Below are 16031 nucleotides of genomic sequence, written 5' to 3'. Positions count from 1 at the left end.
GAAGTGTATGGCAGTTACTGACATATTTAGAAACTTGCATGGTTCGCATAACAAGATAGAATCATCAGATGTAAGTTCTAAATTTACATGATCATTGAATTCGTCAACAGAAAGAGGTCTATGATCCTTTGTGGATTTCTGTACTTGATGATTTTTGCAACAACCATTGCAGAGTAATTCGTTAGCACATTCCGGACAAAAGAAAGATGCATCGCTTATATTGTTTTGATTGTGACATGGTTTGCAAAGTCTTTTCTGTGTTTTGTTCGAATCATCGAAAGTTTGTTGAACATTGTATTGTGTTATATCACTAAGTTCATGCCCTCTGGTCAATTTCTGAACTTTATGATTTTTTCCACACGAGTCGCAAAACAAGTCATTGTCACATATTTTACAAAAATATGTAGCAATTCTTGAGTTACCTTGAAATTTGCAATTTTCGCAAATCATTGAAGAAAAGACTTCAGGTGATATATGGCCAGTAATAATACTTATGTCGTTAAGTGTATGATCGCATGTTGATCGTTGTGCCCTATGTAATTCTGCACAGTTATTGCAAAGCAACTCGTCATGACATTGGAGACAAGATGAGGATGCAAGAACGGATTTTCCTTTGTTATTACACGGTGCGCAAACTTTTGCACAGTCTTTTGATGAGGTTTCTTTAGGAATAGGATTTTTGTAATTTAAAATATCATCTAGATTGTGAGTTCGTGTTGACTTTTGTGCATTATGATTTTTCCCACAATCATTGCATAGAAGTTCATTGTCGCATTGAGGACAAAACCATGCAGCGGAAACGCACTTTCCGTTAAATGTGCAAGTTTCGCACATCCTGTCGGATTGTTTTGGTGGTACATTTTCCCTGGGCGAATCGACGTATTTCGAAAGTTCAGATAGAACGTGACTTCGTGTCGACTTATGTGCGTTGTGGTGTTTTGCGCAATAATTGCATAACAGTTCGTTGTCACACTGCGGGCAAAACAATTCAGCGATAACTGACTTCCCATTAAATCTACACGGATCGCACATCCCGTCGGGTCTTTCGGTTGGTACCTTTTCAATGGTAGGATGGACGTAATTTCCAATACCAGATAGAACGTGACTTCGTGTCGACTTCTGTGCATTGTGGTTTGTTCCACATTCATTGCATAGAAATTCGTTGTCACACTGAGGACAAAACAATGCAGCGACAACGGACTTTCCATTGAATGTACACGGTTCGCACATCTTGTCGCATCTTTTAGTAGGTACATTTTCATGGCTTTGATCGACGTAATTTGCAACATCAGAAAGAACGTGACTTCGTGTCGTCTTCTGTGCATTGTGTATTCTTCCACATGCATTGCATAGAAATTCGTTGTCGCACTGAGGACAATACAATTCAGCGACAATGGACTTTCCAGTGAATGTACACGGTTCGCACATCTTGTCGAATCTTCTGGTAGGTACAATTTCATTGCTTTGCTCGACGTAATTTGCAACATCAGAAAGAACGTGACTCCGTGTCGATTTCTGTGCATTGTGGTTTTTTCCGCAGTCATTGCATAGAAGTTCATCGTCACACTGAGGACAAAACCATTCAGCAGCAACGGACTCGCCCTTAAATGTGCAAAGTTCGCACATCCTTTCACCTCTTTCGAGTGGTGAATTTTCAATGGTTGGATCGACGTAGTTTCCAATATCAGATAGAACGTGACTTCTTGTCGACTTCTGTGCATTGTGGTTTTGTCCACATTCATTGCAAAGAAATTCGTTATCACATTGAGGACAAAACAATGCAGCGGCAACAGACTTTCGATTAAATGTGCAGATTTCGCACATCTGTAGAGTTGCCTTTAATTGTATTTCGTTTTTGTCTATGGTTATCAACACATGTTCTTTCGTTAAATCTTGTGTCCTGTGTCGTTTACTACACTCTTCGCAAAGCGACCCACATTGTTGGCAATATAAAGATGCAGAAATAGCTACTCCCTGACGTTTGCAGAAGTCACATAATGTGTTGATATTGTTTGCAGAGATTTTTTCCATATACTGTTCCATATTAAAAATATCAGACACCTTATTAACTGTTTTTGGACTTTTGATGTTACCGAGATTGGAATCATCGTGAATAGGTCCAGCTTTGCATCCGGATACCTCGTCCCCGGACGGGGACGCCATTGGTGGATTTGTACGTGAATCTATCATTAAATAAGAATTGCGTGTGGTAATACATTTTAGAACACTTTTGCAAGACATTTTGCAACATTTTTAGGTCCCCGACCTGCAGTTCAGTCGTAGATATGTTATAATCATAATTGATTGATTATAAAGAAGACCCTTAGGCATAACCTTTGAAATCTTCATCTCAAAATAATTAAAACAATTCTTCCCCAAAGACTAACATGAATAATTCAACTTGTTATTTGAAATCTGTGTTTGTAATAATCTCCAGTCTGTTAGACTTTTTAGCGGTTGTCAAACAATATTAAGTACTGTTTTTATGCAATAAATCCTTGTGACATTGACCTTTGACCTGTATACCTAAAATTAATAAGCGTCCTTCTTTCTTCCCTTTCAACAAGATTAATCAAAATGATGTCCCTAAATATAGTTCAAATGCGAATTTTAATATTATATATCATTACAAATATAATATTTCTAAGCAAACTTCTTTTCAAGTGAATTGGTGACCTGCATATCAATGGAAGCATTCATTTCTTCTTAACAAACTAGCATATCCGACTTTATTCCAAAGGGTATCGAGATATCACGCAAGGACGAAAAGTTCTTGTGTACAGAAAGACCATTCAACGGATCGACGGACTGGTGCATAGCAATATACCAATACTTTTCTAAGGAGTAAAATCAACCTGAATTTTCATAAAATATATCATCAGCGTTAAAATTAATTCAATGTATATTGAGGTGGCAGTTTAAATCAGATCATATGACGAGCACCAAAGTTTCAGCAATGATGCATGAACTACCATAATATTTAAGTAAACATAGTTATCACATTATCATTTTACTTTTACTTTTATTACACGTGTAAAATGTATGCAAAGTAATATTGGCATATGTCATTGCATTTTAAACTGCTACGTCAAAAGTAATCTAAAATCAGCTATGGCAAAAGGCTAATCTACAACGCTTAAATAATATTAACAAGTACATAATTCGCTTTAAAAGTTTTGATTGCCTAATTGTACTGTCAGCATCTAACGTAATTGTATCAGCAGATTCGTTTGCATCTTATTTTGTGATAATACGTTTATTTTAAAATATAATTTTTAAATTATTATATTCAAAACAATCTTACTTGAGTTAGTTGCTTCCCTCGTTGGTCTGATAATTGAAATCCAAATGATCAACGATCGTAAACAAAAGTATTATGTTCGCATATCTTTTTCGATCGTCCTTGAAGCAATTAACTTGGCATAAACAACTTCTATTAAACGGACGTATCTTCTTTTTTATTGTGTATTTCCATAATATACAATTTGTCTATTATCAATATATCAATGATATTTTTATTGAATAGCATATGCACTATATAATTTTCTAAATATAATTTACTCTATAATTTAAGAATAATTATAAAGTTTGAGTACAAAAACGCGTATTAATTGTCGATTGTACAAATAACATATACCAACGAACATGTACAAATAACATGATGAAGTCATAAGAAGTATATAATATTATACTATTTTAACCATTCCAAACATCTTTTTGAACATCACAAACATTTTGTAGATCATTTCCTTTAAAGCCTAATCGCTTCATTGCTTTTTTTAACAAGACTTTGAAATTACCTAATTCATTCGCGAGTGACATATTGATCCCTTTGTTCTTCACCAATGTCTAACATGCACTTAATTTCAAACAAATATTTAGCGTGTGGTATAAGCAAACGTATCAAATGACCAAAACTGCTTGTATTGCATTTTTTGTCAACAAAACATGAGTCCATTATGGCACTAGCATTGATTACCCAAATGTGAAACGTTGCTTTCAGCCTGGTATGCCCATGTAACGTTAGAAAGAATTCCGTTTATTAAGTAATAAAAACCACAGTTCATAATATCCGTATACATGTTTACTTTTGAAGTCTACCTGATAGATGCTCTGTCAATCGGGGAGATATAAAATAAATATATATTTAATGTGGCCATCCAAATTACGATTAGTCACTTAAATCAATATGATCATAGAAAATAATTTGCAATCAAATAGAACAAAATGACCATGGTGAAGTGGTGTCCCTGCCAAATCAGCCATAGATGCGACGCTTTTTAGTGACAAAATGTGCACTTGCCATGCTGTATATTAGACATTTGATGGTCGTGTTAAGTATTCTTTTGGTGTACTTCAGCATTATTTTGTTCACAATATTGTAGTAAGAAAACGGTATTATTTACCCATCTTCCCCAGAATCAAGCAATGTCTTGATATAAATATACATTAATTAGTTTTCAACACAATATGCATTCACTGAGCACAAACCATTTATGCATTAATTAGTATGTTGATTATCAATGTTCTTACTATTTTCTGATGAATCAATTTTACTAGCAAAAACAAGGAACGAGCATACGTTCTAGTTTAAGCAATGTTACGCTTCTCTTGTCACTACCCGTCTAATGTGTAATCTCAATTGAAACCTAAAACCATCGATACATGAAATTTAACTAAAATATCATTATATCAGATTGAACTAATGATATTTGAATATCATTAGTTATTTTCATTTATTCCCAACCCAACTCATCTACAATCACAACCAGTTTATGGTTTTTATGTGTTACATTTCCTTACTATAGCGGAATTCTTTAGTGACATATATGTGTATAAACGTTAAATGTACACAAATAACCCCATATTTAAACCTGAGCGAGGTTTCGATTCAAGGCTTGCGACTTATTATTACATGTTTTTCAAACAATTAATGTTAAATAACATGAGAGATCAGAGTTCTTTTGTTAAGATCACAACACCGTCCTGATGTACTCGATATTAATTATAGCGACACTGAAAGCCAACGTTTCAACCTTGCGTACGTTATAAATGCTTTAACGTTACAATGCAGCCGCGAAATCATATCGATCATTGATGAATCAGTTCAATAGTTAAAGTATAAAAAAAATATTACTGCTGAGGTCTGAGAATCACATGAGTGAGCGCTGCGTAGCTAGCATTTTCATGGCCAATAAAGTCTCATGAAAATATTTCATATGCTAACTTATTTAGTATACAGCCTTCATTTTAATTTGACAGGCTCGTGGTAATACAAAAATGTTTTAACTCATGGCTACGTCACTCGTGAAAACATTATTATCTATGATCACTCGTAAATTTAAATCGATATTCCACGATTCCAACACATATATTCTATTTAATGAAATTGTACACAAGTTAACGTTAGGCTTCCGTTTTTACATTGTACTTATATCTACTGAATCACATAATGCTATCTACTGAAATGTAAATACAAATAGTGTAATTATCTGCACAAACACACCCGCACACACGCCCACGCACCACACACCCGCACGCATACAAGCACAAAAAAAAACATTTGGAAATTCAGCTTATTTATTTTATGTAACCGTTTACCATATTGTAGTGTTTCTTCTGCAGAATACACTATTTATCACCATTAAAAACTCCATTTAAGGAACAAACACCATTGAAAGTTATACTGGTTTTATTTTGTTCATCTGTACTCGTCAAGCATACAAAACAGTCTCTCTGGTGTACATGCCATAAAAGAGGCATTCATGCCGGAGGCGTGTCCTGTGCAAGCTACACCACACATATTAATAAATTACTTAATAAATTTGCAATCCTTTATGTAGTGTATACAATAGCACGTCTTCATTTATAAACAAATTCCCTGTGTACGTGAAGGTATAAACTGTAAAATAAAAGTATATCATGCGAGACTTCAGAGATGTTCACTTAAATAGTACATATCATTGACACTGACACGTTTTGGTCAATACATCCCAAGCATTTTAGTTTAAACGCAGTATTTTGTTTCTTAATTTTCGTGGCACTGATTAAATCATACAAAAATAAACACAAACATATACTACAAGAAAAAAAGTGATCGCACTAATGGCATTCGGTCATTAGAATAGAAGCATACATCTGACATCAATCGTTTCTTGAAGTTTCCGTCATAGTGATGTTTTGTTATTTCGATTTCCGATCTTACACACTCTAGGAACGTATGTTTTAAGTATTCAATGTCAGTAACCGACCATTGTCGTTCTTTGTTATTTCGTGAGGGTCTGCGATCCTATTTACGACCTCAAGGCTTGCAACATCATCACTAAATTATCACTAAATTATAATAATTTGAGGGTGGTACAACTTAAGGTAAATAAAACGTAAAATGATTTCGGGTGTTTTTCCGTTTTAAGTGCCTTCAAAAACGCACCTGTGGTGTTTCAAGAAAACATTTCGATGAAGCCGAAAGACCCATTCAACCCCCCCCCCACACACACACACACACACTTACCCAAAATGCCTAAACAGGTGGCTATGGTTACGCTTCTGCAAAAGAAACACAACAAACAAACAGATGTTGCATTGTTGTGGAATGATTTTTATTTGACGAGAAAAATCTGATTTTTTGCAGTGTTCATATTTTTTTTATACTTAAAGTTTTTATGTTGTTATTTAAAGCTTCTTGCATATTAAAGGGGATGACGAATGATAAAACAGTAACATGGGGACGATAAATGGTAAATTAATTATATGATTGGCTAGAAACCCTCATGCTGGTTTTCATTGAAAACTTCAAAAATAGAACACGTCATGGAATCTTCAAATCAACTACGAGGTTATCCTGTTCAGAATCACCAATACGGTAACCTCCCCTATTGAGAAGAGTTCTTTGTGTGCAGCTTAAAATTTAAATCGTTCTGTCTTAATTATTTGATTGTGTAATTCGTCTGTTTTTCGGACATAGTTTTCGGAAGGTAAGCATTTAAAACGTGACTTAGTCAGACAACCAAACTTTTATTGTACTGTGTAACATTAAAGGGATCTTTTCACGCTTTGGTAAATTGACAAAATTGAAAAAAGTTGTTTCAGATTCGCAAATTTTCGTTTTAGTTATGATATTTGTGAGGAAACCGTAATACTGAACATTTACCATGGTCTTATATAGCCATTATATGCATCTTTTGACGATTTTAAAACCTAAAAATTATAAAGCGTTGCAACGCGAAACGATTGAATAATTTGGAGAGTTCTGTTTTTGTCGTTAAATTTTGTGAAACTACGAAGATTGCTTATATAACGTATAAAATACGTCTAGAATGTATACTCGGCGGAATAGCTCAGTAGGCTAGAGCGTTTTTACTTCAGGATTCTGGCAGGACTCCAGGGGTCACAAGTTCGAAACCTGGTCCGGGCAATGTTTTTTTCCTTTATTTAATTTTATTCTTGATTTTTTACTGGAGCTTTTACGATCCAATGTTTACATTTATCGATATAAAGCATTTAATTAATAAGTTGAAAAATGCCAAAATCTGTGAAAAGGCCCCTTTAACTAAATGCAATATACGTACACATAAATTCATTTTTATGAGTTGTTGTCTACATAATTTCATGTTTTTACGTACAACAAAACACATAGCATTAAGTGTCGGCGATAATACCTGGCGCACTAAAAGCTACTCATGCAGTGCATAGTGCATTCGGTTATTTACGAAATAAAATTATTCGCCTCAGTTCTCAAAGTTCAAGTTGTACACGATGTGTTTAAAACAGAATACCATTGGCCTTGACATTTGAATTCATGTTCAACTTTAAGTAGTATCTCAATAAAACAAAACATTTGTGGTAGCGATGATATGTTTAAAATAGCTGCCATTAGTCAGCCTATAAGCTGATGACTGTGAGTTATTTAAACAAAAACGATTAATTAAACTAAAATTAATATAACTTCTACTTTCGCTTCGTGTACTTTCGCTTTCGCAATGTTTTAAGCATAATTTTATTCTAATCGTTTAATACTTCTGAAACGCAATTTGTCGCGTATACAATATTATTGAATTCACAGTTACAATGCACATTAATACACGTATTTCAAAATAGCGTTAGTAGGAATAGGCAATACGTATTAATAACACAAGAAAATTACAAACTGACTATATACTACTAAATTAAATGAGTCGCGTTCTGTGAAAACTGTGCATAACGCATGTGCGTAAAGTGTCGTCTCAGATTAGCCTGTGCAGTCCGCACAGGGACGATACTTTCCGCTTTTATGAATATTTTTAATGAAGTCTCTTCTGAGCAAAAATCAAATTTTCTAAGAAAGTGTCGTCCCTGATTAGCCTGTGCGGACTGTACAGTCTAAACTGGGACGACACTTTTCGCACATGCATTACGCCCAGTTTTCTTAGAACACGACTCAAATAAAAAGAACTTATTGTTAATGTTTCAGGGTCTAAACCAACATTAAAATCAAAAACAAGCAATAATATGCGAAATGGGAAATGCTAATAAGAAGCCGTTATCAGACGAATGTGATACCGACTCTGATTCGTCATCAGACTCCAGATCCGGTGAAATTATACTCGTAGATCTGACGGACTCGGAGGAGGATTTAAATCCAGCAGACGCCAAAGTTATTACAAATCCATATCCAGACGCATTAAACGATGTCGAAAAATATTCTGACGGTGGCACAAAAACGCATGAGATGGAAAAAGAACAGGCTGTTATTAAACGCGGATTGCATGATATAGATGACACCGCCAGTCAAAGTAAAAACGCAGCTGTTTTGTGGACCATGCAACATTCAACGCAAAACCGCCATTGCTATGACGTTCTGTCCTGTTTGTGACAACGATCTTTTGTGTGCATTGTGTTCATCGATCCCAAAGTGCGTTGCCTGTAACGAACTCGCATACGTTGTTAGACGTTTCTGCATATCCGGCTAAAAACGAAGGGGGAAATTTTGGTACAGGATACAAACCTATCTGCAACCTGTGTCTTATTCAAAAAGTTGAAACTGAAGCAATCCTTCAATGTCAAGAGTGCGAAACACAGCTGTGTGATTCGTGCAGTAATCAGCATAAAGCACAGAAGGCGACCCGTTTTCACAATCTAATAAACATAAATGACGAAACACCTAAGACCAAACGGTATGTTTGACGAAGAATACCACATTGTTAAGAATACCTTACATACAATAGATCATAGCAAAAACCCTAATGCACTCTGAATATAAATTATTTGACTTGGTTTTTCACTCAACAATCAAAGATGTCTTGTTCTAAACACTTTTAAAATAAACAGGTAGTCGTGCAATATATATCGCATACATTCGTTTACGTTTAACAATTTATTGTAATAAACTATTTTGTCATTAACTCCTTTGAAAAATGATAATATGCGAACAGTTTATTGATTTTTTTATCTTATCATATCACATATAGAGCACGACTACAACCACCGTGTACTTCAACATCTCCGGACGAAGAGGAAACGGTTAGTGATTTCCTAAAGAATTTAGTTTTGCATCTGAGAAAATAGTTCGAAGTTAGTCTATGGTCAACCTTTAACATATTCAAATCGATTGCATTAGATCTCTCAATTTGTTTTAACATAACTGTACTAAAGCACGTTCAAGTTAATTTCGCAGATCAATAGTCAAATGTATTATATAGTATCCACTATATGAACAAATACCTATTATGATACCTTCATCTGTCCCTTTCGTTCTTTGAGCAATTATAACCGACTGTATTGTGTTCCAGAAAACTCCTAGTCGACCAACAGCACATTCCGTTACATCAGACACTCTCACGCTTGCATGGACAACGCCAACGCAATTTGAGGAGGGGAATTATTTTCAGATCGGATACAAAGAGTCGGAATCAAATTGGAAGATATATTCCGGCGAGTTCACAGAATGTACCCAGGTTCTGACAAATATCAAGTGTAACACAGAGTACATATTTCGGGTTCGAGCTGTTTACAGCAACGGAGAAGGACCATACAGTGAGGAGAGTGCAGTAGTTAAGACCCCAAATTCGGCTGCCTTCAGATTGTGTGAGGTATCTGTGCGTAGTGATGATGGAGTTACACCTCCCTTTCGGTACGCTTTACCAATGCGCGAAATCACAGAGGCGCGAACTGTTAAGGCTAAAACACGAAAGTTTGTTTTAGGTAAGATGTTCATGTATTTTCGATGATTAAATGTATACATTCACATGTATGGTTTGTAATTATGTTTATTTCATTTAAGAAATGACACCAAACTAGGTTTATTTAATTTAAGAAATGACACCAAACTAGCATAATATCTTTTAAAAGAATAAAGTCGGTTAAACAAACATTATGATGCTGCGTATTCAATATGTTATGGCGTGTGTTGTGTTTTTCGTCTTAGTCGTCTTTGTTGTATCAAGTTTCTCAGCACAAATAGTGTTCACAATCGTTTTATTAATTTGAATAAGTAATAAATCGTTATCATCCATTAACAATTGGAGTTTCATGTTTTTATATGAATTACAATTTTATGTCCGTGGATCTGCATAACATTTTAGATGAACAGTGAACGGTTTTGCCCATTATTTTAACACTTCATATTCAAGTCCACAGTAGCTACTTACTCAAATTTTAATTTGGTTAACACTTAAACGTTTTGCAAACTTTATTACAATATAATTTCTGTATTTTTATAGACAAGAAAAATGAGAGATACCAAAATATTAATGTGACATCTTTACGTTGTTTTTAAGGTTCGCCCAAAGACACTGATTGGAAGGAAAAGACCTTACTGATGATTGGAGAGACAGGGACAGGCAAGAGTACCCTGGTTGATGGAATGGCCAATTACATACTGGGGGTGACCTGGAACGATCCCTTTAGGTTTAGTATTGTTAATCTAGAAGACGAAGAAAAGAAAAAGATTGGAAATCAGGTAAATATGATTAACTTTTTTATGTTTATTATATTATAGACGTGCTAGGAGGGAGTATTTTGTCATTATTAGGGAAATTCGACTTATCGGAAGTGAGTAAGAAAGAACACATTTTTAATTTTATTATTTAAACTTATAAAAGTACATACTAATTTGTGTTTTCTCTCAATCATTTATCTACCGCCTATACATACAAACAAAGACCGGGTGCACATATAAACAAAGAATAACTTACAAAATCGAACCTAATTCCGATAACAGCATTACTCATCATGTGCGTAACAAACTCGTCAATTTGTATAATGGTTGCAGGCGGTATCTCAAACAGAATGGATAACATGTTATACCATCTACCCGCACGAAGGAAGCAGAATTTCATATACAATCAACATTATCGACACCCCGGGCTTTGGTGATACAAGCGGGCTTGATCGGGACAGGAAATCGTTGAATAAATCAGAGAATTGTTTTCCGCAAAACCCCCAAAGGGCGTGCTATCTATTGACGCAGTTTGCTTTCTTATCAAAGCGCCGGATGCGCGATTAACGCCCGTACAAAGTTACATCTTCCAGTCAATCATGTCACTATTTGGAAAAGACATTGAAGACAACATATGCTCACTTACAACATTTGCCGACGGTATGAACCCCCCTGTTCTTGCAGCAATTAACGAGTCAGGATTGCCGTTTGGTGAGCGTTTCACGTTCAACAATTCTGGTCTTTTTGCAAGAAACACGGGTCTTTCTCAGAGCTGTTTAACACCTATGTTTTGGGATATGGGTCTTGTAAGTTTCAGAAATTTCTTCAATCACATGGATTCACTGGAGACAAAGAGCTTGCAACTGACCAGTGATGTTTTATATGAGCGAAGCCGCTTGGAAGCAACAATAAGGAATCTACAGCCAATGCTTGACGTTGGACTGAATAAAATCAGCGAATTAAAATCTGAGATAAACATTTTTTAAGAAAACAACTCTATTATCGCCGATAATAAAGACTTTACGTATGTTGTTCCGACAACTAAACACATAAAAATCGATCTACCAAGTGGGCTACATGTTACGAATTGCACATATTGCAATTTCACTTGTCATGAAAACTGCGGCATTGCGAACGACGCTGAAAAGATCGGGTGTTGGGCAATGACTGATGGATTTTGTAGAATTTGTCCGGAAAGATGTTTCTGGAATCAACATGCAAACACGCCGTACATTTTCGATTACATCACTGTTGATGAAACGAAAACATACGCAGAAATGAAAAAGAAATATGAAGAGGCATCGGGAAAGCTTCTAACCCAGGAACAAGTGTTGGACAAAATGAGAGAGGAGCTTGACGAAATCGACGATATGATTCAAACGATGATGCTTGTTGTCCGTGATTGCAATATCCGTCTAGGAAAAATTGCCCTGCGACCAAATCCATTGTCCATGACTCAACACATCGATTTAATGATTGAAAGTGAAACGATGGAGAAGAAAGATGGCTGGTATGAGAGGGTTCAGACGCTGTACCGTTTCCGTAAGCGAGCACAGGTCGTGAATGACGCTGAAAGTTTTTTCAAGGAAGCAATAAATCTTGGAGTAACTGGGAACAGGCGTGAAGACAAAGAAACCATATTTCAAAGGTTTCGTGACAAGTTTGAAGGGAAAAGACACACGGATGGACAGCCAACATCAAATAGTAGTGAAACGTCTACTGTTGAAGAGCCGAATGCATGCAATGAGCAGCAACAAACTGATGACAGTGACATCACAAAATGATATGTTACCAACAGTAATTATAAAGATCAATAATATAATAGCGACGAATAATGCCCATGACGGTTTATCATATTTCAAAAAACAATGAGTTTAGGTCATCATGTCTATCTTGCAATTGTTGTCAATGTTTGAATAGAGTCTGACAGTTGGCTGTGATCAGAATGTGTTCATTTTTGGAATACCGGCTTTAATATTTCTCAAAATTTTCTAATCTGATAATGCCTATTGAAGTTTCTCTATTGAAATCTTATCGACTTCTTCAAGTTTATGTATCACATTGATGTACACTTTGAAGATGTAATCAAAGTAATTATTCGTGAAGATTGAGAAGTTTTAAGATTTAAGTTCGTCTGTTGTGTCAACTCTAATTTTAATGAAAGAATGCATGGCCACATCATCTCTCAGTTTTTATTATAAGTTTTACTTACAGAGCGATATATTGAGCACAGACTTGTTAACACTGCATGTACTTTTAAACCTAACAACGCATTAAAAACATTAAAATTGTTCACAGATTTAAGAGTTATTTTTAAAAAGTTAATTGAAGGAATCACAGTGAACTAATATCTCATTGTACCAATTCAGACTTAACCTCACATTCCGATCACACTGGGTGTAAGCCTTGGTCGATTTAAAAGTATGAACGTTCCGAATGTCATTAGAAAATGGTTGATACATGATATCTGTCCTGAAATTATAGAGGTGTTATATATTACAAAAGCTGTACTGAACATTATTTGCGTATTGTAACATCATAATAACAAGAGCTGAATAATAAACCGAATTATGTTTGGAAGACACCTTTAAACTTAATTCATAGTCTTATAAATGTAAACGTCTACCAAATTATAACCAGTGATTGATGATATGGTTATATCAGCCCATCAATTAATTAGCAAACCTGCCAACAAATAGATAATGCCTAATTAAGTTGAACAATATTGTTACCGACTGATTGCTTGATAATTTTGAAATCAGTTTGAATTTAAATTCTCGTAATCTGGTGAATATTTGTCTGTTTTGTTATCGTTGAATTTATCTGTAACTACCAAATGAAATTATGTTAGCATGCAGTTCCTACAATTTGTATGGCTTAATTAACTTGTTAAAATATTAATCAAACATTTTTTTTTGTTCAATAGTATAATTACGTTCGTGATTAAGATGTTTGTTTTCATACTTTCTTTTTTCTTTTGGAATACACATGCATTGAATCAGAGTTTTATGCAAACATGTGTATTTAATCAGTCAAAAAGTGGCATAGTGCTTAAAGCTGAAAGCGTAAGAAACTTTTGTATGGGTTTATCATGCAAACTGCGATTATGTGATTTTATTTACTTATAGAAACTGCTTTGGACGAAGCGGAAGAAATAACATTAAACGATAATTTAACCCTTGACAGTGATATAAAACCCTAATAACAACTTGAAATAGCCATCTAGTGCATATTTTTTTTAATTTATGTATTTTGAGTTTATACTGAGTGGCACCAGTAGGGAACTTCAAGATCTCACCAAGAGACTTAAGAGTAAGAGCATATTGGATAGAGGTCAGCACGGAGAAGTCGAAGATCATGGTCAACAGCACGACCAACATCACTGCAGACATCACCATGAACGGCGAGAAGCTAGAAGATGTGATCAGCTTCTTCAAGTACATAGAAGCAACCCTGTCCAAGGATGGTAGCAGTACCGATGAGGTCCAAATAAGAATTGCTGCTGTCGCAGCAGCGATTGCCAGACTAAGAAGTATGTGGAAAAGCAGTTACATCAGCGTCCCCACCCAGTACAGACTATGCAAGTCCCTCGTAGTCTCCATCCTATTCTACGGCAGCGAAACATTGACGCTAAAAACGGATACAGAACGCAGGATACAGGCATTTTAGCTTTAAAATCTCCGAATACTGCTTCGCATCTCCTATACGGAGCACACGTCGTCAGGCACAACACTATGTGTAAGACTATTATCCAGGGCACAACAGAGGGAGGTCGACGTCGAGGCCGTCTGAAGAAAAGCTGGATAGACAATATAAAAGAGTGGACATTCCTTCCCATAGATGAATTACTCTCAGTAGCCGACAATAGACCTTACTGGAGGAGGATTTTTGTTTCGTCGTCCCTCATTTTTGTCCATCGGCTAAACCGGTCAAGGGATTGATGATGATGATGATGATGATGATGATGATGATGATGATGATGATGATGATGATGATGATGATGATAATGATGATGATGATTATGATTGTGGTGATGGTGGTGATGATGAGAATGCGTATGAGAATGATTGTGGTGGTGGTGGTGATGATGATAAGGATGATTATAATAATGAGGATAAGGATGATGATGTTGATGATGATGATGATCATGATGATGATGCGGAGGAGGAGAAGGATGATGATGAAGATGATGATGATGATGATGATGATGATGATTAAAGCTGTGTGAATGGGTCCTTAATATAAGCTTTCTAAAAAACACGCACACAACATATTTTGATTTTATGGAATCGAATATCGCGCGCTTTATGATAAATAATGTGTAGATCGGATGTTATTTTATTTATCAAAATACTTTTACACTGCACAACATTTGAAATACACTATTATATACACGGTTAGATTCTATATTCTAAAATAAATGCGCTGTTCGCGACATCTGAAAATACTATACATGGTATTTTATTATAAACTTTTGAAAATTTTCTGTTCAAATCTTGTTACACACTTTTTTATTGTGCAGCGTGGAACGTCAAGAAATATCGGCGATAGCGGTACATATTTAGGTAGTCAAATATTGATTTTCATTCCGGTTAAATGCAGTATGTACGTGTTCGCCTCTAAAAAATAGACCGATTTCTAAAAAGCTTTGTTAGTTTTCTAAAAGTCCACTTTGCATTTTCAAAAAACGTATATAAATCTACTGCATACCATTAATGCAATAACGTGTAAATAGCCGATAATATATATGCCTAAACATCAATTACAAGTTCACATTGTTTAGAATTAAATACGTAGTGCTCTTCTACTTAGACGCCGTCATAATTTAAAAGTAAACCGATGTTGAATGCGGAGGGACAAGGCTGACGTTATGTCTGGTAATAAGCTTATATAAATGAAGTGAAACTGCGGCTGCATCAGCAAGAAAGAAAACTAATTATAAACCTTTAATTATGGCAAGACATATAGCCAAATAGTGTGATACAATTAACGTGTACTGTGCACGAAACACACATACAAATTTAAAAAGCGAGATCACCGCCTTGATCGATGCAAATAATTGAGGTAAAAACGTCAAACTTGACACCGAGCAGCTCACTTCTCTAGCGCATTTACA

At 35.3% G+C, this 16031-nt stretch overlaps 1 protein-coding gene across 1 annotated transcript in view; it reads left to right on the top strand.

The window, feature by feature from the left end:
• The window catches only part of LOC127845594 (uncharacterized), a 317330-nt gene that overhangs the window by 264092 nt on the left and 37207 nt on the right, over window positions 1-16031 (top strand). The gene's annotated exons all lie outside the window — the stretch shown is intronic.

The sequence above is a fragment of the Dreissena polymorpha genome, chromosome 9, assembly GCF_020536995.1.
Source record: "Dreissena polymorpha isolate Duluth1 chromosome 9, UMN_Dpol_1.0, whole genome shotgun sequence".
NCBI lineage: Eukaryota > Metazoa > Mollusca > Bivalvia > Myida > Dreissenidae > Dreissena > Dreissena polymorpha.
This window is presented reverse-complemented; position numbering and strand designations above follow the sequence as displayed.